We start from the raw sequence: 11,542 nt of genomic DNA on the forward strand, positions 1-11,542 counted from the left end.
CCTATAATCCCAGCACTTTGGGAGGCCGAGGCGGGTGTATCACAAGTTCAGGAGTTCAAGACCAGCCTGTCCAAGACGGTGAAACCCCATCTCTACTAAAAATACAACAAAATTAGCCAGGCGCAGTGGCAGGTGCCTGTAATCCCAGCTACTCAGGAGGCTGAAGAAGGAGAATCGCTTGAACCTGGGCAGCAGAGGTTGCAGTGAGCCAAGATCGTGCCATTGCACTCCAGCCTGGGCGACAGAGTGAGACCCTGTCTCAAAAAAAAAAAAAAAAAAAAAAGAAAGAAAGAAAAGAAAAGAAAAAAAGAAATAGCGATTTGCTGGTAAAATCACCCGGGGAGGTGGGACAGGGCTGATGATGCCCCTTCCAGAGACTCCCAAGAGCCACCCCAGCCATGCGTCCTCGCAGGGATGCACCTGCCTTTGAGGCCCGTGCAGGCGGCTGGTCTCTTGAGGCATCCTCGCAGCTTCTCTGATACAGAAGGAGAGCTTTGGGGGTTGGAGGTGCTTTCTCTTTCTCAACCGAAGCCTGATTCCTAAAGCTGCTGTCTTTGTAGAGAAGCAAAATTAGAATTAAACATCTGACAGCCAGAGCTGGTCCCTGGCTTGGTGGTTCCAGCTGGCACTGTCCTCGCCTGACACGCAGACTCTCGGTGGCAGCCCAGACAGCGGGGCACAGGACATGGGGAGACTCCACGCTTAACCTCTTGCCCACTGCCTTCTGGTCTGCTCGTGCCAACACGGCTTCTGCGCTGAGCACCTGCATGCGATGCAGGGCCCAGGGCGGTGACCAGCAGTGACTGCCTCACAGCAGCTGCTCACTGCTCCTGGACCCCCACTTTTCCAGGAGACCCCCCACTTCTGTGGAAGTACCCCCACGTCTTCAGAGCCAAGAAGTTCCAAAAGAGGGAATTTCTGGAGCAACATGGTCCCATCCATGACTCCCTGACTCCAAGTCAGAACACAGCTGAAGACTCGAGTCCCAGGAGGGGCCCTGCAGCCCCACGCCCCAGAGAAGACCACCCCAGTGCCATCCTCCACCCAACTCAGCCGGCCACCTGCTGTCCCCAAGGGGTGGGGAGTGGGCCCCCATGATGTGAGGCACAGTTGCTGGAGGTGACCACGCAAGCATCTACAACCACGTGTGTCCTCCACGGATGTCAGCACAGGGCCAATGCGGACAGAGTTCCCCTGAAAGGCAGAGCTTCAGGGCAGGGCTTGGTAACGTGAAGAAAAGGGTGGTACGGGCACGCGTGTGCACGTGAGCGTGGGCTGAGGGAAACCTCTGGATAAAGGAAAAAACAAAACAAGGGGTGAATGACTCAGGGACAGGAGAGAAATGAAATAAACCCTAAGTAACGGGGGGACAACTGGGTGTGGTGGCTCACGTCTGTCATCCCAGCACTTTGGGAGGCCGAGGCGGGTGGATCACGAGGTCAGGAGATGGAGACCATCCTGGCTAACAGGGTGAAACCCCGTCTCCACTAAAATATAAAAAATTAGCCGGGCGTGGTGGCGGGCGCCTGTAGTCCCAGCTACTCGGGAGGCTGAGGCAGGAGAACGGCGTGAACCCGGGAGGCGGAGCTTACAGTGAGCCGAGATTGTGCCACTGCACTCCAGCCTGGGCGACAGAGCAAGGCTCCATCTCAAAAAAAAAAAAAAAAAAAAAAAATCTAAGTAACGGACTCTGAGAAACCGGAGCAGGTAGAGGCTGGGAAAGGAGACCTGGAGACCTGGGCGCTAAAACAAAGCACTTGCTGAAAGGCTGGCAGATGGATCCGCAGTTCCTCCGGGAGGAGCACCTGGTTCCGGGAGTGAGTCTCCCAGCCCTTATCCCCACTCTCCTTTTCAACGCCTCTTATTAAAGAACCGTGAAGATGCAGACGTGGGCACACACAGCACAGTGCACCCCAGATCATAAGCGGGACGTTCTCTTCGGTGCCCGCTTCCCCTGCCTGGGTGTGGATAGGGCAGCAGTGGGCGCCCCTTTGTAGCCCCCAGCCCCAGCCCCGTCCTCATCAACACATCATCCAGTCACCATGCGCCGTGCCTGCGTATCCCCCCGCCCACTGGCGACCCCGCAGCGCCCCTGCCTTCCACCCAGGGGGCCTCCACAAGCAATGACGTCAGTGACAAGCAGCTCTGTAAGCAGCAGCACCGGCCCCCTGCCTCCCAGAACACACATGGTCCCACACACCACTGCAGACTCACACCCACTCACACTCACACACACCACTGCAGACTCACACCCACTCACACACCACTGCAGACTCACAACCATTCACACACACCACTGCAGACTCACACCCATTCACACACCACTGCAGACTCACACCCACTCACACACCACTGCAGACTCACACCCACTCACACACCACTGCAGACTCACAACCACTCACACTCACACACACACCACTGCAGACTCACACCCACTCACACACCACTGCAGACTTACACCCACTCACACACACACACACCACTGCAGACTCACGCCCATTCACACACCACTGCAGACTCACACCCACTCACACTCCACTGCAGACTCACACCCATTCACACACCACTGCAGACTCACACCCACTCACACACACACCACTGCAGACTCACACCCACTCACACACCACTGCAGACTCACAACCACTCACACTCACACACACACCACTGCAGACTCACACCCATTCACACACCACTGCAGACTCACACCCACTCACACACCACTGCAGACTCACACCCACTCACACTCACACCACTGCAGACTCACACCCACTCACACTCACACACACCACTGCAGACTCACACCCACTCACACACCACTGCAGACTCACAACCACTCACACACACCACTGCAGACTCACACCCATTCACACACCACTGCAGACTCACACCCATTCACACACCACTGCAGACTCACACCCATTCACACACACCACTGCAGACTCACACCCACTCACACTCACACACACCACTGCAGACTCACAGCCACTCACACTCACACCACTGCAGACTTACATCCACTCACACTCACACACACCACTGCAGACTCACAACCACTCACACACCACTGCACTCACACCCACTCACACACCACTGCAGACTCACAACCACTCACACACACACCACTGCAGATTCACACCCACTCACACACACCACTGCAGACTCACACACATTCACACACACCACTGCAGACTCACACCCACTCACACTCCACTGCAGACGCACACCCACTCACACTCACACACCACTGCAGACTTACACCCACTCACACACACACACCACTGCACTCACACACACACTCACACCACTGCAGACTCGCACCCACCACTGCAGACTCACACCCACTCACACTCACCACTGCAGACTCACACCCACTCACACACACACCACTGCAGACTCACACTCATTCACACCACTGTGGACTCACACCCACTCACACACACACCACTGCAGACTCACACCTGCTCACACACACACCACCGCAGACTCACACCCACTCACACCACTGCAGACTCACACCCACACTCACATTCACACCACTGCAGACTCACACCCACACCCACAGCTGGGCCCTGCCCCGCCAAGCCTCCATTGTTGCAGGGGCCCTGAAGCCCGTCAGGCCTGGCAGCTGCTCTGTGTCTCTCTCTGCGTTCTCTCTTCTGCATATTTCCTAAGCACCGAAGGGCTCTGCCAGGAACCCTCTGGCAGGGGGTGCAGCCCAGGCGGCGTTCTGTCCCAGGGAAAGGGCACTGAGGACAGCACCCTCAAATCCAGATGGAATTTTATATGTAAATGCCGGGTATAAAGTCACAGTGAGTGAAGAGGAAGTAGCAGTGAATGTATTCTAAAATGAGAAGCAGGGGCCGGGTGCGGTGGCACACGCTTGTAATCCCAACATTTTGGGAGGCTGAGGCGGGTGAATCACCTGAGGTCAGAAGTTTGAGACCAGCCTGGCCAACATGGCGAAACCCCGTCTCTACCAAAACACAAAATAAAAAAATTAGCCGGGCGTGGTGGCGTGCGCCTGTAATCCCAGATAACTTGGGAGGAGGAGGGAAGAGAATCGCTTGAACCCGTGAGGCAGAGGTTGCAGTGAGCCAAGATCATGCCATTGCATTGCACTCCAGCCTGGGTGACAGAGCAAGACTCCGTCTCCAAAAAAAAAAAAAAAAAAAAAGCAGCAGCAGAAAGGTTATTGAAAGACTATTGAAAGTATGACCTAGCACCTAGAACCATCAGAGATACAGTGAGAAATGTGATTTCCGGAGTCAGAATTGCGATGAAGAAAGGACGACTCAACACCAAAAGCAGAAACCGTGGAGGACGGAGAACCTGGCGCTGCTGTGACTCTCTCTCCAGCCATTTCACTTCTAGGATTTTATCTGAAATTTTAAAATCAGACGTGGATCAAGACGTATGCACAAAGGTGCTCGCTTCAGCATCACTTTAAAAACCACAGGCACCGCGGAATTTTCCACAGTTGGTAAACAGATTATGACATGAGCAGTGGAGGATTTTGTGTATCTTCAGAGAACAGCAAAGCTCTGTTCCAAAGTGTCCTTAAGGGGACAGATCCAAGGCATGATGGCCAATGAGGAAAGCTGGAAAGTGAAACCGAGTGACTTAATCCAGGTTTCATTTGAAACAAATAAGAATGTGTGTGTGGATGTGTGGTGAGAGTGTGGCGTTTTGAGTGTGGCTTGTGTGACTGGGACCCTGTGTCATGGGCACACGTGGCTGTGTAGGCGTGTGGTGTGTGTGTGACTGGGACCCTGTGTCATGGGCACACGTGGCTGTGTAGGCGTGTGGTGTGTGTGTGACTGGGACCCTGTGTCATGTGCACACGTGGCTGTGTAGGAGTGTGTGGGTGCATGTATGCATCAAGGCTTGACAGGGACACTTTAAAAAAGCAACAGTGGGCCGGGCACGGTGGCTCACGCCTGTAATCTCAACACGTTGGGAGGCCAAAGCGGGTGGATCACGAGGTCAGGAGTTCGAGACCAGCCTAGCCAACATGGTGAAAACCCATCTCTACTAAAAATACAAAAATTAGCCAGGTGCAGTGGCAGACACCTGTAATCCCTGTAATTACAGCGGACACCTGTAATCGCAGGAGTCTGAGGCAGGAGAATCACTTGAACCCGGGATTGCAGTGAGCTGAGATCACACCACTGCACTCCAGCCTGGGTGACAGAGCAAGACTCCATCTCAAAAAAAAAAAAGCAACAGTGTTAGCCCTTGGTGGGAAATTTTAGGTAGTGTTTTTTTGTTTTTTGTTTTTTTACTTTTTATACTTTTGAGTCTTTTCCAGATTTCTCCCAAAAGGTATACACAGCTTTAAAATCAGGATTGTTACTAAATTTTTTTAAGATGGGGTCTTGCTCTGTTGTCCAGGCTGGAGTGCAGTGGTGTGATCTCGGCTCACTGCAGCCTCCGCCTCCCAGGTTCAGGTGATCCTCCCACCTCAGCCTCCTGAGTAGCTGGGATTACAGGCACACGCCACCACACCCGGCTAATGTTTGTATTTTTTGTAGAGACAAGGGTCTCCCTATGTTGCCCAGGCTGGTCTCAAACTCCTGGGCTCAAGTGATCCGCCCACCTCAGCCTCCTGAAGTGCTGGGATTCCAGGCGTGAGCCACCACGCCTGGTCTATTAAAAAGTTTGAATGTCTGAGGCCTTCATGGGTGCCTCAAACATAGCCAGGCCTGGGGTCAGTGAGTGCTGTGCGTCTCCTGCACACGGGGCTGTCGGGCGCCTGCCTTGGAGGAGGAGGAGGACATGGCACGTGAGAGGCCAGCAGCTGGGGAGGTCAGAGCTGGGCCCAGGCCTGCGTGTCCATCTACGCGTTGCCCCCTGCCCCCTGCGCCACCCCGGAGGCCCTTCTCCTCCTCTCCCCTCCTCCCCTCCCACCCCAGGCCCTGCCCTTCCCTGGCACCCAACTCCCTTACTCAGACCTCATCCAGCCCCACCCTGAGCCAGGCGTGGGGGTCCCGGGGCTCCAAGCCACCAGGCTGTGTGGACAGCCCCTCTCCTCAGGAGTCGCCGTGGCCACCCCAGCTGTGTCTGGGGCTGGAGCCAGAGCCCACTCAGGTAGGAGGAACACAGCGCCAGGGGCCGGTCGGGGGTGGCGACAATGGAGTGCATGGCACAACCCATTATAGGGGTCGAGTGCCCCTCTGGGGATTTCAGCAAAAGTTCTTTCTGCCCTGAAAGCAAGAGTAAGACCCCGGCTCTAACAGGTCGTAGTTGACCTTGTCCATGGCTGGCTGCCCCCAGCACCACAGCTCTGCTGTGCCCACGGCCCCGACCACTGCCAGGCTGCAATGTCCCTCTACCCCCCGTTAATGCCCCCCAGACCCTCCCCACAATCCCCGCAATGCCCCCCACCCCCGCTGCAAGGCCCCTTGGACACCCCCCGCGAGGCCGCCGTTGGCAGGTGTTGCTGGTTCCAGCATTCCTTACAAATGGGAGCCTGCAGTCCTGCATGTCCTGACTCCAGTAGTTTGCAGCACAGCTCCCTCCCTTCCGCTGCCGGGGCCTGGCTGAGGGATCGCTGCCCCTGCCGAGGGGTGGCTGTCTGGGTCCAGCGCTGGGTGGGCAATCGCTAAGGAAGTTGCTGTGAACGCTGCTGCCTCAGCCTCTGCTTTTGTTTGCCTTGGATAGAACCCAGGGGCAGAATCACTGGGCAGGTGGAAGCTGTCTCGCTGTCTCCCTGTCTCCCTGTTCCCCAAAGCAGCTTCAGCTGTGCTGCGGACGCTCACTAGCAAGGTACGGGCCCTCCCGTTGCCCCGCCTGCGAGCATCTGGAATTTACTGGACATTAGGTGCACTTGGGAAAGGAATTTCTTTTCATAAAAGGCGACCGAAAATCCCTTTGTGAGACACTGACTATGCTGGATCGGAGGTTTTGTATATTTGAGTCTGGGCTATGGGGTAAATGGTAGGGCCTGTGCTGGAGAGGCCTTTGCTGTGTGGGGTGTGCAGCTCCCCTGGAAGGCCCTGGGCAGCGGAGCAGCCGGGATGGGGCCCCCGCCTACATCAGGATAGGGGCTGGGTTCCAGCACTGACATATCCCCACACCATGCCAACCCCTGCTATCCTCCACCCACACCCCCAGCTGCTTCAGCCCAGAGCAAAAATGGCAAAAGGGAGACGGTGTCCTGGGCAGGCCTCGGCCGAGAACAAGGCAGCGGATGGCCCATGCCTGGGGGGCGTAGGAACGCATGAATGAACTGTGTCCCTGGCTGGGGGTGGATGTCTGGCGGCAGGTGCCTGGCGGCTGGTGATTGGTTTGCCAGGCGCCCTCACAGACTGCCCCACGTCTGGTCTGTCTCCAGGCAGCTCTGGCGTGGCTGGGGTTTGGTTTCTGATGGTCGCTCCCTGACCAGGGCTGCTGCAGGGCGGTGGGGGTGGACGCCACGTTCCCCAAACTGGCCTCAAGTTCAAAGGGGCTTTTTCAAGACCCCCCAGGTCCCACCCTCCCACCTTCCCAATAGTGAGCGTGGAGGACATGGTCTTCTGGGGTCCACGGCGGGGAGGGTGGGGTGCACCAGCACGTGGACGCAGGGGTCTCAAGGCCCCAAGCCGCACTTCACGTGAGTTATTCCTCAACAAAGAAGCACCTGCCATTTAGAGCTGCTGAACTCCCAGGCATTCCAGGAAGTGTGCTTCAGGAAGCGGGTCTCACCTCCAACCAGTAGGCTCTGCTGTTTACCTGCCCGGGCGCTCTCAGTTTTAGGAGGCCATCCCCATGGAATGGACCTCAAGGTGGCCCGCCGCTGCGGGTGGCAGCAGTGACTGCGCTTGTGGGGTGAGGCGGCCCTGGCCGGGGAGGACGGCTGGAGCTGCTTGGCAAAGACTTGCGCTCTTCCTGCCCCGAACCTGCACAGCGTCACAGGTGCACTCCTGGCCACCCGGAAGGTCAGCCCCTGGAGGTGGCGGGGTGCACGGGCCCCTTTCTGCCCCTAGGAAAGCACTCAGTGCAACCCATGCTGTCTGGCACCTTCCCTCATCACTCACAAGGGCAGGTTTTTCCATCTGAATTCCAGACAGATGACAGTCCCAGCTGTAAGCCAGGCTGCCAAGCCCAACGGCCAGGCTATTCCAGACTCCGGCTTTTCCCAGGCCAAGTGCCCAGCCCCATGCAGGGGTCAGGGGAGGCCAGTTCTCCTGCGACTGACCTAGGCCCCAGAGGCGTCGTGTGCCCCAAGCCACCGGGACAGGTGCACAGGCTGGCACTGGCCCAAGGCTGGGTAGCTCTGGCCTGTCACTTTTGCCCACCTGTAGCCAAGGAGACCCAGGCTGGGAGGGCCTGGGGGGTGAGTGAGGTCAGAGCAGGACACAACCCCGATGGTCAGCAGCCTGGAGACTCCGGTCCAAGCCCCAGCCCCCTCCCCCACCCCCGCTTCCTTGAGGCCCACAGCAACCCACAGGCCGAGCGGCCTGGGCTGGGCTGTTGGGTATTTCATGGCCCCGACGGCAGCCCCCTTGGCAAAGCCCACCACTGGGCTGCTCTCCGACCGAGTTCTCTCCTGTTTCACAGCTAAGGGACCTCGGCTCGAGGGACCACCCAGGCCGTGCCTGGGGCCCAGTGCTGGAAATCCTGGGAGTGGACACATGCAGGTGCCTGGGACTGACGGGTCCTCACAGGACGTCGGGCCGGGCTCCGTCCGTCCAGGTGGCCTCCAGCACCCCACAGCGTGATTAAAAACACAGAGCTGTGTCTCACCCCAGAATTAGGAGTTGGCGGGAAACTGGAGCCTCTGCCCCCTGCCTTTTGGCCAGACCTGGCCACCCTGAGCCAAAATTCCTCCCGGGGGCTGGGAGCCAGGCCAGGGCTGGGCCTGGGGCCTGATGGGGAGGGGCTGTCTCTGTCCCCAGGCTCTCCTCCCCCGTCCTCCCTCCGCCTTCCCCTCGCCTGTAGCATGTGCCGCCATGCCATCTGCATACAGGCCGGGCAGCTGGGGGCCAGGAGCCTTCTCCCTGGGACGCTGCTAAGAGGCAGTCCTGGGGGGAGTGTGGACTCAGGGGTGGAGGGAGGGGCCCAAGGAGAGGCAGGAGCCAGCGTACCCACCTCACCATGGGCAGGACTCCAGGGCCAGCGGGCGTGAGCATGGGAAGGGGGCTGGGTGGACAGCGAGGTAGGGATGCCAGCAAGTTCTGACCCAGGCTGAGGGGTCTGGGCTCCCCTCTGAGGGCCGCATGCTCCAGAGCCCTGAACACGGCGGGGCCACCCAGGGAGGGCCCAGAGCAGGGAGGCAGCCGCACACACCAGCTGAAATGAAGACGCAGGGCCAGACTGGCTAGCAGGAGGGCCTGGGTGCTGGGTCCCAGGGCTGAGGAGCATGTGGGGACAGTGAGCCCGGCCTGGCCTCACAAGGAGCTACGGGGGAGGGAAAGCCCAGGTAGGGCCTGTTAGGGGCCCGAGCACCCGCCCTGGTCTCCAGCCACAGACCCTCCCCTGCCCTCTAGGCAGGGCATACTGGCAGGCCGGGTGGGGCAAGCCCCCGAGGGTGGGCCACCAGAGGGGCTGCTGGGAGCCTGGGGTCCGTGAGGGAGTGGCTGCTGCCTGGCACTGCCCTAAGCCGGCCAGGACCTGATCCCCACCCTACACCGGGGCTGGGAGCAGACAGGAAGGAGAAAGACACACGGATAAGGGGCCCAGACCACGCAGAAAGGTGTGTCTTGGCAGGGTGTGGCCAGCTCCCCGGACGCTAGACAGGAGCCACGGGGCCCCTTCCTGGGGAGGAAGGTGCAGCCATGCAAAGTGAGTCCAGGGGATGGCGAGGGGCCTGATCCGCTCTTCTCCTGAAACTCGGATATTTCCAGTATGTGTCGGGCGTCCCCAGAACAACACGGAGATGGACTGGCTTGCGGGGGACCCCACGCCCTCTTCCCCAACACGAGGAGCGTCGGGATCCATGTTTACTGCTGCAGGCACAGGGGCCGCTGCCTCAGCCCTCCTCATCTGCTGTTCCTGTTTCGTCCTCTTCCTGCCTCGTGCTTTGTTGATGTTCCGCAAATTATTTAGAAGTGATGTGTAAATGGAATAAATGGAAAATGACTCTCATTGCTCCCAGCTGGCCTAGCACCGTCCCTCACCCACCTGCCTTGGGGGCCAGGAGGCTCTAAGATGTGAGGACACTGGACAGAGATCAGACAGAGGCTGGACAGAAACAGCAGCCAGAGGGGGACAGAGGCAGGAAAGAGACTGGACAGAGATGAACAGAGACAAGACAGGGGACGGGGGGGACAGAAACTGGACAGAGGTGACAGAGGGGGACAGAGATGGACAGAGACAAGACAGGGGACAGAGGGAGACAGAGACCGGACGGAAACGGACAGAGAGGAACAAAAAATGCATGGGCCGGCCAGGTGAGGGGCGATGCTTGGGCACCCCCAGATCACAGGGCGAGGAGCGGTACTGGGCAGTGCCACGGTGTGACAAACAGAGTGACGTGCAGGTCAGGGACAGCGTCCAGTGTGGACGGAGGCTTCCTGATGCCTGAGCCACCCCTGAGCTCACGGGGCCACCCACTGGCCGCGGGTCCTCCAGCTCCCCAGCCCAGAGCTGTCCAGCAGCAAGCGCTGCCCTGGGAGAAGGGCCGGGTGGTGAGTGGGCGTGGCACACACCGCTGGTGTCTCAGGCCCTTGGTTCCCATCTCGGTGATGAGCACAGCTAGGCTGGGCAGAGCCGGGCCAGGGTCCCCATCAAGAGAGAAGGTGGAGGGAGCGGAGGCCGCCACGCTCCACACCAGGGCTGTGACCATGGAGGGGTGAGCGGTGGCTGCCATGTGGGTTCCTGGCAGCGACCCACACACCACGCAGAGTCAGCTTCAGGCTGGCCATGGTGACGAGTCTCCCGGGATGGGACCAATGATGGGAGGGCCATGCCCGTTTCCTTTCCTTTGAAAACGAGTTTCCCATACACAGAAATGGACGACTTTCCTTGCTCACCCTGTGGCCTCACGGGCCCGGCCACACACCCACACAGCACCAACGCCGTCCCAGCCTCGGCCCTGCAGAAAGCCGGAGCCCTCCCCGGAACCCCCGAAGCCCCTCCCTGGAACCCTCCCCGGAACCCTCCCCGAAGCCCCTCTCCGGAACCCCTCCCCGGAACCCCTCCCCGGAACCCCTCCCCGGAGCCCCTCCCCGGAACCCCTCCCCGGAACCCCTCCCCGGAACCCTCCCCGAAGCCCCTCCCCGGAACCCCTCCCCGGAACCCTCCCCGAAGCCCCTCCCCGGAACCCCTCCCCGGAACCCCTCCCCGGAACCCCTCCCCGGAACCCTCCCCGAAGCCCCTCCCCGGAACCCCTCCCCGGAACCCTCCCCGAAGCCCCTCCCCGGAACCCTCCCCGAAGCCCCTCCCCGGAACCCCTCCCCGGAACCCTCCCCGAAGCCCCTCCCCGGAACCCCTCCCCGGAACCCTCCCCGAAGCCCCTCCCCGGAACCCTCCCCGAAGCCCCTCCCCGGAACCCCTCCCCGGAACCCTCCCCGAAGCCCCTCCCCGGAACCCCTCCCCGGAACCCTCCCCGAAGCCCCTCCCC

The sequence above is a fragment of the Pongo pygmaeus genome, chromosome 19 (genome assembly GCF_028885625.2).
Source record: "Pongo pygmaeus isolate AG05252 chromosome 19, NHGRI_mPonPyg2-v2.0_pri, whole genome shotgun sequence".
NCBI classification, from domain to species: domain Eukaryota; kingdom Metazoa; phylum Chordata; class Mammalia; order Primates; family Hominidae; genus Pongo; species Pongo pygmaeus.